Raw genomic sequence first — 14888 nt, forward strand, 5'->3', positions numbered from 1 at the left:
TTTACCTCTGGTTTAATGCCCACATCTTAGACTTTGAGAAGGTCAAGAAATGTTTTCAGGCTTGGGCTTCTTTTGAACCCAACCCAAGTTTATTACATATTCATACAAACTATTGCTATACTTGGTAATCTGAGTCTTAAATCTGACTGTTATATTATTAAAGACTATTCTCTACATGTATTTCCCTCTATTAAGCTAAACCAATCTCACCTTACCTATTGATCCCCTTTCTAACTCCATTTACTTTTTGAGAAGATTTGTAGCTCAGGTTGAGATTCTGGATGTAGGTTTGCTCACTGAGCTGGAAGGTTCATTTCCAGACGTTTCGTCCCCCTACTAAGTAACATCTTCAGTGGGCCTCTGGGCAAAGCACTGATGATTCCTGCTTCCTATTTACATATAAATAGAAAGCAGGAATCATCAGCAGTGCTTCGCCCAGAAGCCCAATGAAGATGTTACCTAGTAGGGGAACAAAACGTCTGGAAATGAACCTTCCAGCTCAGTGAGCAAACCTATATCCAGAACTCCATTTACTCTGTGCTAATACCCAGTGGGGGCAGCTCTGTGAGATCATTGCAAAGTTGCTCCAAGATCCTAGAGACATTGCAGAACAGATTTGGTATCACATTTCATCATTTTATGAACACATCCACTGATTTGTCCTCACACCCATAAACAGATTTGCTCAGAAACGCAAATCGAATTGCTAGAAAAAACCCAGTGGGTCTTGCAGCATGTGTGGAGAGAAAGCAAAGTTTACAATTTCAGGTCCAGTGACCCGTCTTCAGAATGGATTTGCTCAGTTTACTGTGGACAGTCAATGACTTGTTTTGTTGAAGTTAGCTCTACTCAAATCTCTAAGCCAAGTAGCTATTTTGTTTCACATTTCAAACATTACTTTGAACTCTATACTATGATTACTAATAGAAAAACATTATGTACACTAAGGCTATCTGGCTCATTGCTCGAATATGCAATGCCCAACTGGTGGTTCCAAGAAATAATGACAAAGAAAACTACTGAATGTTCAAGAAATCCACCATATTTATGACACTATTGATTCAGCAAAGTAGAGAAGCAAAACTCCCTGTTTCAACTCATGTTGTATTTGTTACACAATTGTTCAATTCTCATCATATGACACACAAAGCAGCTAAAATTCTAGATTTAAGGTAGGCTGACTTCAATATGATAATATGAAGGCTTGCTGTGTTATGTATTGCTGTCAGTACTCCTTTAAAAGACATGGCCATGATATCACTGCATTATAGCACATGGCAAGTATAAAGATCTCATGCTCCATCTTACCTTAGATCACTAAAGCATGGCATTGCTAGAAGTATTCAGCTCTGTTGTAATTTAATATTAACCCAAACACTTACGTATCTGAGGAATATAATGTTTATACATAATAGCTTGTTGTAGTAAATGTCTGTCAGATTCTTCAATACCATGCTGTCTATGCCCAGTTTTTTTTAAACGTCACAGGAGATAATAGAAGCAATCCAGCATCAGATAGAAGATCCTCAGTTCTGAAGAAAAGTCACTGCACCCAAAATGTGAACCCTGCCTTCTCTCCATAGATACTGCCAGATCTGTTCAGTTTCTCCAGTATTTTCTTTTCTTTGTTTGATTCCGGTTTCCAGCAGCCAGAATTCTTTGTTGTTATTTTTTCTGTTCAGGTAAAATTTAATGGAAGCAACTGCACATCGTCGTAGCAGCAGTGGCCATCTATAAAAGAGTCCGATAGCTTGTGGTAGATATTTAAAAAAAAACAACTGAAGACAAACTGCACAACACTTTCTGCCAACAGGGAATTTGGACAAAAGGGAGAGATTTTCACTTTCAAGCAGCATCAGTTCCTGTGAGTACAGACAGTTGTCCATCATACCATAAGATACAGAGCAGAATTCAGCCAATTGAGTCCTCGCCACCATTTGATCATGGTGATACGTTTCTTGACTCCATTTTCCTGCTTTCTCCCCATGACCTTTGATTGCCTTACTAATCAACGGCCTATCTATCTCTGTCTTAAATATACTCAATGACTTGGTTTCCACAGCCTTCTGTAGTAATGAGTTCCACAGATTCACTGCTCTCTGGCTGAAGAAACTCCTCCTCATCTCATTGTCCCTTCAGTCTGAGGCTGTGCCCTCAAGTTCTAGTCTCTCCTACTAGGCGAAACATCTTCTCCACCTCCACTCTATGCAGGCCACTCAGTATTCTGTAAGTTTCAATGATACTCTCCCCTTATCCTTCTAAACTCCAATGAGTACAGATCCAGAGTCCTCAACCGCTCCTCATGTAATAAGTCCTTCATCCCATTCTTGTTAACCTCCTCTCCAGCCCCTTCCCAATGCCAGAACACCATTCCTTAGACACAGGGTCCATGAACTGCTGACAATATTCCAAATGAAGTCTGATCAGAGCCTTATACAGCCTCAGCAGTATTTCTCTGCTCTTGTATTTTAGCATCCTTGAAATAAATGGTAACATTCCATTTGCCTTCCTACCTGCCAAATGAACTTGTACGTAAACCTTAAGAGAATCCTGAACCAGCACTCCCAAGTCCCAGGTGTTTCAGATTTCCATTTGGCTAATACTCTATGCCTCTATTCTTTTGACCCAAGTGCATAACCTCACACTTGCCCACACTGTATTCCACCTGCCACTTCTTTGCCCATTTGCCTAGCCTGTCCAAGTCCTTCTGCAGCCTCCTTGCTTCCTCAACAGTACCTATCCCTCCTGCCTATTTTTGTGTCATCTGCAAACTTAGCAACAATGCCCTCAGATCCTTCATCTAAATTGTTAAATAATAATGTTGTGGTCCCAACACAGGCTCGTGGAATTCTGCAGATCACCGGAATTACTGGCTGCCATCCTGAATAAGTTCCCTTTATCCCTAGTTTCTGCCTTCTGCCAGTCATCCAATGCAATACCCAATCTAGTACCTTGCCCCTAACCCATGGGACATAAGTACCATACTTATGCTGCTACCATAAGTAGCAGCTTCCAGTGAGGGATCTTGTAAAAGGCCTTCTGGAAATCCAAATGTATTACATCCACTAGCTCGCCTTTGTGCTCATTATCTCCTCAAAGAATTCTAACAGATGTGCCAGGCTTGACCTTCCCTTGATGAAGCCGTGCTGACTCAGCCTTATTTTACCATGCACTTCCAAATACTCCACAATCTCATTTTTAATAATGGACTCTAAAATCTTACCAACGACTGGGATCAGGCTAAGTTACTTGCAGTTTCCTGTCTTTGTCTCCCTCCCTTCATAAATAGAGGTGATACACTTTCCATTTTCCAGCCCTCTGGGACCCTCCCTGACTCCAGTGCTTCCTGAAAGATCACCACCACAATCAGATATCCTAAACCCAAACACCAGGCAGGTGACACAGCACTCAGGACTCTCAAATCTGGCCACAAAGAACAGTGTCTATTCCCCTGACTATACTATCCCCAATTACACTTACAATTCTCTTCGTTCCCCTCATGGTCTTGAATGGCTGCCTATATCGTGGTGCTACAATCAGTGTGCTCATCCTTCCTACAGCCCCTGCTCTCATCTAAACAGGAAGCAAGAACCTATTGGATAGGAGCTGAGGCTCCTTCAACACTACCTCCTGGATCCCTCTACCTTCCTCGATTGTTGTCACACCCTTCTGTCCTGACTATGAGGCAGTCAATCTCCCAGATTGTATTTTCTTTTGGCATTAACAATCCAGAAAACAGAGATAATTTCTTTTTGCTGAGAATAAAAGTATGCTGATTAACTCCATTAGGAAAGATCACTTGAACAAGAAAAATAGGGCACTACCATTGAAACATTATTTGAGGATGAATGCAAGTATGAAGCCATAGTGGCTTTCCACTGTAATAGTCTAGGCTCCAAAGACAGTGTAGTTACAGTCAGCAAACTACACCAAACCAACAAAATCTGCATCAGAAGGGATTCACCTCACCTACTCAAAAGCAGTCTAACCCTTCATGATGATTGGAAAGCATGTGCCACCAAAGGATAATGGACACCCACGCACACATCCAAAGATCAAACCAGACCCAAATCAAAACACAAGTGACCAATAACATAGTACAATACCACAAAACTAGCAGTGAGGAAAATGTTAAGACGGTGCACAAATACAAACAGAACAACAATGTTCACTAGGAGAAAGTGAGGACTGCAGATGCTAGAGATCAGAGCTGAAAACTTTGTTGCCGGAAAAGCGCAGCAGGTCCTGAAGAAGGGCTTATGCCCGAAACGTCGATTCTCCTGCTCCTTGGATGCTGCCTGACCTGCTGCGCTTTTCCTGCAACAGATTTTTCAGCAACGATGTTCACTGTCAACTGGGTAGTGCAAACATGGCAATACAATAAGGAGATCAGAAGTTTTTTTTATATACAGTCATTAATATATGTCCTGAAAAGGCAAAATGACACACTGTAAGTAATCTAATCTAATCTAAAACATTGAAAGCTAAGGCCAACATACGAGGTAATGTCAACACATTACCACTACACATCCTGAAAGACAGGTAACTCAGCAATGGGAGAATGTCTCACAGCTTATAAGGAATCAACAATTTTGTGCTTTGGCAGTATTACACAGTAAAGCTAATGTGCAGATTTGTCTTGGCTTCCCAAATTCTACGAGCAATTGTTAACAACAGTCTAGCTGTGGCAGGACTATGGTACTCACAGTCTAGTCACAATCGTGAGATTCAATCCACACATACAGTGGTAGAACAGGCCATATGTATTGCAACCAAATCAGTCAACAATCTCATGTTGAAGTGAGACAAAAATCAAATACCAAGATAATTGCATCTGACACACTGAACAAATTATCCGTCCTATATAAAGACCAAGATATTCCTCTTCATTTACACATTATTACTTTTCACTATAAATTTGAAGATATTCTTATGGATGATCCATTACACTTTGGCCAAAGCCAGTGTGAACAGTTGCAAAAAGCAACTACTAAAAGTAAGCAAAAACAAGAACTGCAAAAGGTCATCATCTAGGGATGGCCTGACAGTATTACAGAAGTATCTGGAGAGGAGTCATTCATTGGGGTGACACGATGGATCACTGGTTAGCATTGCTGCCTCACAGCGCTAGGGAACAGTGTTTGATTCCCGCCTTGGACAATTGTCTGTGTGGAGTTTGCACATTCTCACCGTGTCTGCGTGGGTTTCGTTTGAGTGCTCCAGTTTCCTCCCACAATCCAAAGCTGTACAGGTTGGATAAATTGGCTATGCTAAATTGCCCATAGTGTTCAGGGATGTGTAAGTTAGGTGCATTAGTCAGGGGTAAATGTAGAGTAATGGGGAATGGATTTCAGTGAGATATTCTCCGGAGGGTTGGTGTGGACTTGTTGGGCCGAAGGGCCTGCTTCCACACTGTAGGGATTGTATGATTCTATTTCCGATGTACTAGTATAACAAGACAACTCAAGAGCAAATAAGTCTTATGACCAAAAGCATTACACCAAGCTATCATGTTGATGTTATACCAGGGACACAATGCACAAAGCAGCTAGCACGGGAATATGATTCAGATACACAACACATAGACAGAGCTGCCAAATGGTCCACTGGGCAGACAGTGCATGTTAGAAATACAAATACTTGGAAAGCAGAAGTTTTAGAATAGAAATACTGCTACTACATTGCAAAGGAACTAAAGCCAGCTCCGACCAGTGTACAGCACAGCAATCATGCACAAAGTGGGAAAGAAGAACACTCTGACAGTGATGACTATGTGCTGATGTTGAGTGACAGCAACCAGTAGTTCATCAATCAAATTTCAAAACCAGTATGACAGAGGACAATATCTTCAGATAGGTATACAATCATAAATACTAAGACAATTAACAAACTACAAAAGGTATTATATTGAAGCTTGAAATGTTTATCATACAGATTCTGTTTTAACTTTGTATAACAATGAAATTGATAACATATGCCAATATAACTTGGCAGAGATTTTTATCTTCGGAAAATGTGTGTTATGATCAGTAACCCTTTAAGAGACTTGCTTATGATATCATCATTGTACCACAGCATGCAAGCTGAGCATATAAAAATCCCACACTCCATCTTATCCCAGATCACTTGATGCATGACACTTTATTGGAAGCATGCTTCTGTTATAATCTAAAATTAATATTAGCCCATGTGCTGAATGAGTGTAATATTTGTACATATTGTTATTTGTAATGACTGCCTTTTGGATTCTTGAATACCATGCTATCTGCCCAATTTCTTGTTTTAGGGGAGATATTATGAGCACTATTGTATCAGGTGAAACATCTTATTGAATGCAAACTCACAACAAGACTGTACACAGCAAACTGGGCAAATCTCTTAATACCACAATGAAGGAACATCAGTAGCTGATGTGCAATATATGAACTTACAGTGATACACAACCAGTTTAAATTAAGAACTCTACTTGCTATAAAAATCCAGGGATGACTAAAGGAATAAGAGCCAAGCAAAAACTAAAAGGAACGTTCAGAGAAATGCAAAGGTAAATGTAGTCCTGCCAAATGGGAGAGATACAAAGAACAGCACAAAGTAATAAAGTAGTTGCTATGAGGTGCAAAGAGGGAATGTGAGAAACAACTGACATCTGCTACCACAGAGCCAAGACACAACTCTTGCTACAGTCCATTTTCAATTTCTAAATCCTACTCATAGAATCTCCACAATCTTTTAAATTCTTATGTCTTCTCATCATTGACATAATCCTTAATCATAAATACATGACACTCTACATTGCCATCCCTGAACACAGCAAACATCTTGTGATATAAATGGTTCTTCCAGCATCAGAACTTTTGTCAGTGCTACTCTCCAACCTAACATTCCATTACTTGGACTTTCCTTTACTATTGACAGTTGCGGCATCAGCCCAACGTTCTGGAATTCCCTACACACCTCCCATCTGCCATCTACAAGGCGCAAATCAGGAATATGATGGAATATTCCCGACTTGTCTGAATGAATCTTGCTCCAACAACACTCAAGCAGCTTGACACCATGCAGGCCAAAGCGACCCGCTTGACTGGCACTGCATCCACCGACTCCCTCCACCACTCACGCTCAGTACGCAATACTGCTACTACCTACAAAATGCAGTGCAGCAATTCACCAAAGATCCTTAAACAGCATCTTCCAAACCCACAGCTGCCTACACCTAGAAGGCCAAGAGAAGATACAAGGGTACGCCATCCCTACAAGTTCCCCTCCAAGCCACTGACCATCACGACATGGAACTATATTGCTATTGCTTCACTGTTTCTCGGTCAAAATCCTGCAATTCCCTCCCTAGGAGCACTGTGGGTCAAGGATGCCTGCCTTGAAGAAGTTTTCCTCCTCTCTCTACAAGAATCTCAGGGAGTCCCTCTCCCACTGCAACTCCCAGGTCATTTCCTCTGCCCTGAAGCTCTTCAACCATGTTGTGAAACAAACTCGGTACCAAGGCCACATTTGCTTCCTCAGTGCATGCCTCCGTAACCAACTCATCCCACACGGACTCCGGACCACCTTTAAACCAGCAGAGTTCGGACCCGAACAGGACAAACAGTACAGACTACAGATTCAAAAACACCAGCAACAGTTCTCCTTCAAGATCCTCCGCTCCACACTTGCAGCAATGCGCCAGCACCTAACCTCTCTACAGTCAGCCCTGCCTCAGCTGAGGGCCACACTCTCTCAGAATTGCAAAGGACCCACTCTGTACTACATCCTCAGGAGAATTCTTACTCTCAACAAACAGTATTTCAATTCCATCTCAAACATCAAAAACTGTAAGTACAACAAACTTTTATCCACCCACCTCCATAACCAGCACTCCTCAAACATTCCAGAAGATTCCCCTGGCCTCGGAAACACCATTAGCCATGCGGCTGATGCAGCTACCACGCCCACGCTGATTGATGATGTCACTTCTGCCCCCATCATGGCCACTCCCACAGCCACTTCCGGCCCTCACATCATCACCGATGCCACACGCTCAGTGACTTCCGCCACCCCTACTACCGTGTCTGCCACCACTTCCGCCCCCAACAGCGCCACTCACCTGCAATCTGCTGACATGCCCCCCACAGACCCCACTGTCACTATCCCCACCCCCCAGAACCCCGAGGGGAACACTACCCCTGCTCATGCCTCCACCCCCATTCCCCCCACATCACACCCACTCCAGGTACTGGCTCCGACCCCACTCCCAGCTCCACACCCACACCAGATCCCAGCTCACAGCCCTGCCGAGTTTTCACCATCCCTCCAGACCTCCCACTCACTGAGGACGAACGATCAGCCCTCAGCAAAGGACTCACCTTCATCCCCCTCCGTCCACGCATCAATGAATTTAACACACGCCGTGACATCGAACACTTCTTCCGTCGCCTCCGCCTCCGAGCTTACTTTCACAATCAGGACTCCCGCCCACCTTCCGAGGACCCCTTCGCCCACCTCCAACACACTGCATCCACCTGGACACCCCGCGCTGGCCTATTACCTGCCCTCGACCTCTTCATTTCCAACTGCCGCCGGGACATTAACCGCCTCAACCTGTCGACCTCCCCTCCCCCACTCCAACCTCTCACCCTCACAACGCACAGCCCTCCAATCCCTCTGCTCTAATCCCAACCTCACCATTAAGCCAGCGGATAAAGGGGGCGCAGTGGTAGTCTGGCGCACTGACCTCTACACTGCTGAAGCCAAACGCCAACTCGAGGACACCTCTTTCTACTGCCCCCTTGACCATGACCCCACCGCCCATCACCAAACCATCATCTCCCAGACCATACAGAACCTCATCACCTCAGGAGATCTCGCACCCACAGCTTCCAACCTCACAGTCCGGGAACCCCGCACTGCCCGGTTCTACCTCCTTCCCAAGATCCACAAGCCTGACCACCCTGGCCGACCCATTGTCTCAGCATGCTCCTGCCCCACTGAACTCACCTCGACACTGTCCTATCCCCCCCTAGTCCAGGAACTCCCCACATACGTTCGAGACACCACCCACGCCCTCCACCTCCTCCAAGACCTCCGTTTCCCCGGCCCCCAACGCCTCATCTTCACCATGGATATTCAATCCCTATACACCTCCATCCGCCATGACCAGGGCCTCCAAGCCCTCCGTTTTTTCCTCTCCAGACGTCCTCAACAGTACCCTTCCACCGACACTCATTCGTTTGGCCGAACTGGTCCTCACCCTTAACAATTTCTCCTTTGAATCCTCCCACTTTCTCCAGACCAAAGGGGTAGCCATGGGCACACGTATGGGCCCCAGCTATGCCTGTCTCTTTGTTGGCTATGTAGAACAGTTGATCTTCCGTAATTACACCGGCACCACTCCCCACCTCTTCCTCCGCTACATTGATGACTGCATTGGCGCCACCTCGTGCTCCCACGAGGAGGTTGAGCAATTCATCAACTTCACCAACACATTCCACCCTGACCTTAAATTTACCTGGACCATCTCTGACACCTCCCTCCCCTTCCTGGACCTCTCCATCTCCATTAGTGACGACCGACTTGACACTGACATTTTTTACAAACCCACCGACTCCCACAGCCACCTGGATTACACCTCATCCCACCCTATCTCTTGCAAAAATGCCATCGCGTATTCCCAATTCCTCCGCCTCCGCCGTATCTGCTCCCAGGAGGACCAGTTCCACCATAAAACAGATGGCCTCCTTCTTTAGAGACCGCAATTTCCCTTCCCACGTGGTTAAAGATGCCTTCCAACGCATCTCGTCCACATCCCGCACCTCCACCCTCAGACCCCACCACTCCAACCGTAACAAGGACAGAACGCCCCTACAAACCTCCGCATAAACCAAATCATCTGCCGACATTTCCGCCACCTCCAAAAAGACCCCACCACCAGGGATATATTTCCCTCCCCACCCCTTTCCGCCTTCCGCAAAGACCGTTCCCTCCATGACTACCTGGTCAGGTCCATGCCCCCCCTACGACCCACTTTCCCATCCGGCACTTTCCCCTGCCACCGCAGGAACTGTAAAACCTGTGCCCACACCTCCTCCCTCACCTCTATCCAATGCCCTAAAGGAGCCTTCCACATCCATCAAAGTTTTACCTGCACATCCACTAATATCATTTATTGTATCCGTTGCTCCCGATGCGGTCTCCTCTACATTGGGGAGACTGGGCGCCTCCTAGCAGAGCGCTTTAGGGAACATCTCCGAGACACCCGCACCAATCAACCAAACCGCCCTGTGGCCCAACATTTCAACTCCCCCTCCCACTCTGCCGAGGACATGGAGGTCCTGGGCCTCCTTCACCGCCGCTCCCTCACCACCAGACGCCTGGAGGAAGAACGCCTCATCTTCCGCTTCGGAACACTTCAACCCCAGGGCATCAATGTGGACTTCAACAGCTTCCTCATTTCCCCTTCCCCCACCTCATCCTAGTTTCAAACTTCTAGCTCCGCACTGTCCCCTTGACTTGTCCGGACTTGTCCGACCTGCCTAGCTCCTTTTCCACCTATCCACTCCACCCTCTCCTCCCTGACCTATCACCTTCATCCCCTCCCCCACTCACCTATTGTACTCTATGCTATTTTCTCCCCACCCTCCTCTAGCTTATCTCTCCACGCTTCAGGCTCTTTGCCTTTATTCCTGATGAAGGGCTTTTGCCCGAAACGTCGATTTTGCTGCTCGTCGGATGCTGCCTGAATTGCTGTGCTCTTCCAGCACCACTAATCCAGAGCACTGTGGGTCAAGCTACAGGACATGGACTGCAGTGATTCAAGAAGGCAGGTATTTCACTATAATTCTCAAGGGCAACGAAGGATGGGCAATGAATGCTAGCCAGCCAGCAACAATCTTATCCCATGAGGAAATTTTTTAAAATAGACATATCCTTTTCTATTTAATCCCTCCAGAAAAATTGTAGAAGAACCTTCTTATTTCTCTTCTAACGATATCTACAGAGCTCCAGCAGCCTCCCAAATAAATCTCAAGTGTAAAGATTTTCCGGATTAGTTTTGAAATGATTCCTGGAAAGTTTGCCTGGACACTCAATGTCACAAATCATTCTCTTCTTCCTTTATATTGACAACTGCTCAGAAACCACAGTGAAGTTTCCAAGTCGGTATGGGGTAAAATACCTTTTTCTGGAGATTGGATGCACCCTTGGTGAGGTACGTAACCCAGTGACACCCTGGCTCCCTGACTGGTGGCAGCAAAGAGGCAAATGGTACAGGGCAATGGTACAGGGTACAGTCATTCAGAGGATTCACATTATTTGGTGAAATATTAATTCAAGAAATAAAATCTGGAATTGAAAGCTAGTCAAGGTCAATGTATTCTCAGTTACAGTAAAAACTCACCTAATATCCCTTAGGGAACAAAGTCTGCTATACTTACCTTATCTGGCCTACATGTGACTCCAGACCCACAGCAACCTGGCTGACTCTTAAATGCCCTGGAAATGGCTCAGGAAACCAATTAATTCCAGGGCACTTTGGGATGGGTAACAAAATGCTGGTGTTGCCAGCAAAGCCTGAAGAGAACTGAATCAGTTTAAGCTAGTTAAGGGTTAAATTTTCAGATGCAGTAAAATCAAAAGGGAACCTCAGATGCACAAAGGCAAGCTCGAAGTGCCGGAACCACACCAGCAGCAAGATAATGTTGGCCTTGGCTGAAATACAGACAATTCCTCTTTTTAAACTGTGGGCAAACAGTACATTATGTAAGACACTTGGATGAAGAAATGTGGGAGTTGTGATATGTAATATTACGTATGAAGTTAGGAGGTGTCTGTAATCCGCAAGAGCTGATTTTATCCAAACCAAGTCGTATCATGTGAAATATGTGGAATGAACTGCCAGAAGAAATGGTAGATGCAGGTGCAGTTACAGCATTTAGACTCATAGAGTCAGAGATGTACAGCATGGAAACAGACCCTTCGGTCCAACTCGTCTATGCTGGCCAGATAGCCTGAATTAATCTAGTCCCATTAGCCAGCACTTGGCCCATATCCCTCTAAACACTTCTTATTCATATACCCATCAGATTCCTTTTAAATGTTGCAATTGTACCAGCCTCCATCACTTCCTCTGGCAGCTCATTCCATACACGTACGACCTGTGTGTGAAAATATCACCCCTTAGGTCCCTTTTATATATTTCCCCTGTCACCCGAAACCTATGCCATCTAGTTCTGGACTCCTCCAACTCTGCGAAAAGACCTTGTCGATTTATCCTATCCATGCCCCTCATGATTCTATAAACCTCTTTAAAGGTCACCCCTCACACTCCAATGCTCCAGGAAAACAGCCCCAGCCTATTCATTGTCTCCCTATAGCTTAAAAGACATTTGAACAGGTACATGAATAGGAAAGGCTTCGAGGGATGTGGGCGAAACACAGGCAAGTGGAACATGGTCAGGTTTGGGAACATGGTCAGCATGGACTTGTTGGACTGAAGGGTCTGTTTCCATGGACAGACTGAAGGGTCTGTGGTTCGCTCTCTTTATGATAATGGTCCTTTTTATTTTGAGTCTTCCATCAATTTGTCAAGTTGTGCAATAACAACACCCATACCTATCGAAAGGAGACCCCCTAATAGTCAGAGAGAATTGAGAAACAAACCTGTAAGGAGATCTCAGCTACCTGTAAAAACAATAGGGTGGTTATGGGAGGGGATTTTAACTTTCCAAACATCGACTGGGACTGCCATAGTGTTAAGGGTTTAGATGGAGAGGAATTTGTTAAGTGTGTACAAGACAATTTTCTGATTCAGTATGTGGATGTACCTACCAGAGAAGGTGCAAAACTTGACCTACTCTTGGGAAATAAGGCAGGACAGATGACTGAGGTGTCGGTGGGGGAGCACTTTGGGGCCAGCGACCATAATTCAATTCGTTTTAAAATAGTGATGGAAAAGGATAGACCAGATCTAAAAGTGGAAGTTCTAAATTGGAGGAAGGCCAATTTTGACGGTATTAGGCAAGAACTTTCGAAAGTTGATTGGAGGCAGATGTTCGCAGGTAAAGGGACGGGTGGAAAATGGGAAGCCTTCAGAAATGAGATAACGAGAATCCAGAAAAAGTATATTCCTGTCAGGGTGAAAGGAAAGGCTGGTAGGTATAGGGAATGCTGGCTGACTAAAGAAATTGAGGGTTTGGTTGAGAAAAAGAAGGAAGCATATGTAAGGTATAGACAGGGAGAGGTTGAGTGAATCCTTAGAAGAGTATAAAGGAAGTAGGAGTATACTTAAGAGGGAAATCAGGAGGGCAAAACGGGGACATGAGATAGCTTTGGCAAATAGAATTAAGAAGAATCCAAAAGGTTTTTACAAATACATTAAGGACAAAAGGGTAACGAGGGAGAGAATAGGGCCCCTCAAAGATCAGCAAGGCGGTCTTTGTGTGGAGCCGATGTCTTGAAATGGGTAAAGTGGATAAATCTTCGAGGAGAAAGTGAGGTCTGCAGATGCTGGAGATCAAAGTTGAAACTTTATTGCTGGAACAGCACAGCAGGTCAGGCAGCATCCAGGGAACAGGAGATTCGACGTTTCGGGCACAGGCCCTTCTTCAGGAATGAGCAGAGAGTGTTCAGCAGGAGAAGATAAAAGGTAGGGAGGAGGGACTTGGAGGAGGGGAGTTGGAAATGTGATAGGTGGAAAGAGGTCAAGGTGAGGGTGATAGGTCGGAGTAGGGTGGAGGCGGAGAGGTCAAGAAGAAGACTGCAGGTCAGGAAGGAGGTGCCGGGCTGGAAGGATCCGGCTGAGACAAGGTGGGGGGAGGGGGGATGAAGAAACTGGTGAAGTCCAAGTTCATCCCCTGCGGTTGGAGGGTTCCCAGTCGGAAGATAAGACGCTCCTCCTCCGACCGTCGGGTTGTTGTGGTTTGGCGGTGGATGAGTCCAATGACCTGCATATCCTCGGTGGATATGCAGGTCATTGGACTCATCCACCGCCAAACCACAACAACCCGACGGTCGGAGGAGGAGCGTCTTATCTTCCGACTGGGAACCCTCCAACCGCAGGGGATGAACTTGGACTTCACCAGTTTCTTCATCCCCCCTCCCCCCACCTTGTCTCAGCCGGATCCTTCCAGCCCGGCACCTCCTTCCTGACCTGCAGTCTTCTTCTTGACCTCTCCGCCTCCACCCTACTCCGACCTATCACCCTCACCTTGACCTCTTTCCACCTATCACATTTCCAACTCCCCTCCTCCAAGTCCCTCCTCCCTACCTTTTATCTTCTCCTGCTGAACACTCTCTGCTCATTCCTGAAGAAGGGCCTGTGCCCGAAACGTCGAATCTCCTGTTCCCTGGATGCTGCCTGACCTGCTGTGCTGTTCCAGCAATAAAGTTTCAACAAAGTGGATAAATCCCCAGGATCTGATCAGGTATACCCTAGAACTCTGTGGGAAGCTACAGAAGTGATTGCTGGGCCTCTTGCTGAGATATGTGTTGCTGGAAAAGTGCTTTTCCAGCAACACATTTTTCAGCTCTGATCCCCAGCATCTGCAGTCCTCACTTTCTCCTCTTGCTGAGATATTTGTATCATCGATAGTCACAGGTGAGGTGCCGGAAGACTGGAGGTTGGCTAACGTGGTGCCACTGTTTAGAAAGAGTGGTCAGGACAAGCCAGGGAACTATAAACCAGTGAGCCTGACATCGGTGGTGGGCAAGTTGTTGGAGGGAATCCTGAGGGATAGGATGTACATGTATTTGGAAAGGCAAGGACTGATTAGGGATAGTCAGCATGGCTTTGTGCGTGGGAAATCATGTCTCACAAACTTGATTGAGTTTTTTGAGGAAGTAACTAAGAGGATTGATGAGGGCAGAGCAGTAGATGTGATCTATATGGACTTCAGTAAGGC

At 45.6% G+C, this 14888-nt stretch overlaps 1 protein-coding gene and 1 long non-coding RNA gene across 5 annotated transcripts in view; one reads left to right on the plus strand and one right to left on the minus strand.

Moving 5' to 3' along the window:
- Positions 1 to 14888, minus strand: part of LOC122548370 (actin-1) — a 114766-nt gene that overhangs the window by 48236 nt on the left and 51642 nt on the right. The window lies entirely within an intron of this gene.
- Positions 1 to 14888, plus strand: part of LOC148150634 (uncharacterized) — a 43816-nt gene that overhangs the window by 11859 nt on the left and 17069 nt on the right. The window lies entirely within an intron of this gene.

Source organism: Chiloscyllium plagiosum, unplaced genomic scaffold (assembly GCF_037043375.1).
Source record: "Chiloscyllium plagiosum isolate Xiang-an unplaced genomic scaffold, Cpla_swu_hap1 HiC_scaffold_3, whole genome shotgun sequence".
Lineage (NCBI taxonomy): Eukaryota > Metazoa > Chordata > Chondrichthyes > Orectolobiformes > Hemiscylliidae > Chiloscyllium > Chiloscyllium plagiosum.